This window comes from Hevea brasiliensis, unplaced genomic scaffold, assembly GCF_030052815.1.
Source record: "Hevea brasiliensis isolate MT/VB/25A 57/8 unplaced genomic scaffold, ASM3005281v1 Scaf301, whole genome shotgun sequence".
Taxonomy (NCBI): domain Eukaryota; kingdom Viridiplantae; phylum Streptophyta; class Magnoliopsida; order Malpighiales; family Euphorbiaceae; genus Hevea; species Hevea brasiliensis.
Window position 1 is genome coordinate 2,382 of NW_026614809.1, and position 2,381 is coordinate 4,762.

Sequence of the window (2,381 nt, forward strand, 5' to 3'; positions counted from 1 at the left end):
TACATGGGTCTTGGAGCAATTGTACAAAGTTTGTATAAAAGTTGTAATAAATTTTAGTTTGGACTTTCTGAATGTAAATTTTAGTATGATGAATATATAAATTGTTTATCTTGAATGGAATATGAATAAATGATATTGATGGACAGTATTTTGAAGGAATTATTGAACTTGTGAATTTGAGAAATTGATTGAGATTGAGTATGAATTTGAAGCAGTGGTTAGAAAATTATTGGAAGTGCTTTTATTTCAGGTATTTGAAGAACTGGTTTCTCAAAATACAGAGGAAACTCACAAAATTTTTATAAAATTTTCTTAAAAATAAAATGGGCCAAAAATATTAACTAGTTTTAATTTAACTAAATGTTTTAAGTACTTATTAGACAATGCTCACCACTTATCAAAAATAAGAAAATTGTTTTAAAATCCCTTGTAGGGTACTTAATGAGTTATCGGTAGGCGAAGTGCGGTAGTTCATTAGGTATTCTACGGGATCATGTTATGCCTTACAAAGGGGTAAGGTGTGACATCTATCATCCAAAAGAATGAGTAATAGATGAAGTTGTAACTTATAGGATCAAAATAGGATGTTTAAAATGGAAGAGTACAACGATGTGCCATATGCGACCATAAGATCCTTGACAAAATGAAAACTTAATGTTGTATTAGGCCTTATGAGAGAGAATGTTGGTCATCTAAAGTACAACATATTCATAAGATAAGTGTGACAGAGATGTAGATGTTAAGATGGATGTCTGGCATTACAGTAATAGATAAAATTAGGAATGATCACATCCACTGTAGAGTGCATGTAGCACACCTTGAAGATAAAATAAGAATCAAATACTTTAATACAAAAATATAATTAATTAGTGGATAAATGAGTGAGGAAGAAAAGGTATACGGAGACATGAAATGACATGAAGAGATGTAGTTTTTAAAGATTTATAATTTTTAAATATTTATGTAAATTTATTTCAAGTAGAATCAATGTCGATTTAAGAATCCATATAATTAATTTCAACTAGTTTGAAATTAAAACTCAATTGTTGTTATTGTTACGTCTCGAGTTAGAATTTGATTTCCAACTCTTTTCAATTGTTTAGTTTATATCATACCTGAATTGAGATTTTTTTTTTGTATAATTTGCATTAAAATTTTAATATTATAAATAATATAAAAAAATAAGAGATAATTTACTTTTATCCATTTACAAGTTCTTTCTTTATTTATATTTTTACACAATAATATATTATAGATATAGATATATAAATTATTTAAATTCTATTTATATAATTTATATAAATAGACCATGTAATTTTCATGTGAGACTATTTAATAAATATATCAATAATTGTTAGACAAGTCTAATAAAAAAATCGAATCAATGATCATTTTGGTCTACTAAATTATTTGTGTTTAAGGGTTAAATTAGCCACACACATGCGCACGAGCACGCAAACACACATATATATGATGGAGAGTACAAATGCATTTGCCATTATGAATAATATGCATTCGATCATTGCATTAACTTAAATCACATTAAATCGTAAATTAAAATTTTTAATTTTTAATTATTTAATCGAATTTTTCACAATTTAATTTTAGCCTAATTAAATCATTAATAAATTTTTAATATGTCATTTTGCATATTCAACGCTTTAAAGAGATTAATTTTTATTGAATGGAAAATAGAATTAGAAAAATACCTGATTAATTCACAAAAAAAAATTAAGATTTCAAAATTTTTAAAATAAAAATCATTTATTAGTTTTCTCTACAAATGGAAAACTCCAATGTGATGACCACTTTCTAATAACCACTTTCTAATAGATAAGAATGGAAATATTTCATGTTCCGAAGAACTTCGGACAAGAATTGTGACACCCCTTACCCGTTACCCGTCTACAGTGTAATCGAGTAAAATATGCCACACAGTGTGTCGGAGCACCATATCTTATTTCATAACAAGTTATTCTTCTTAATTTATTTATCAAGTGCAAAATTTTACCAATTATATCATTTATTTACAAATTTGGTTAATCTAAATTTTTCATAAATTTTTATAGAAAATCTGGCAGAGTGCCGGCTGTAAATTGAAAAAACAGTTCTTCTGAACCTATTAAAAAACACTTCCAATATGATTTTCAGATCCAGAACTCCAATATACCTACATATCAACTCAATCTCCAAATCTCAACACAATTTTCAAAATTTTTGTTCACATCACAATTCGAATTAATTTCATGAATAACTCCTCAACATTTTATTTTTCAACAAAATATACTAATAATTACAGTAACACGAAATTTCATATATTTACATTATCATATGATTTCATGAGTTTGTAATTACAATCAAAACTAGTACAAAATGCAAAG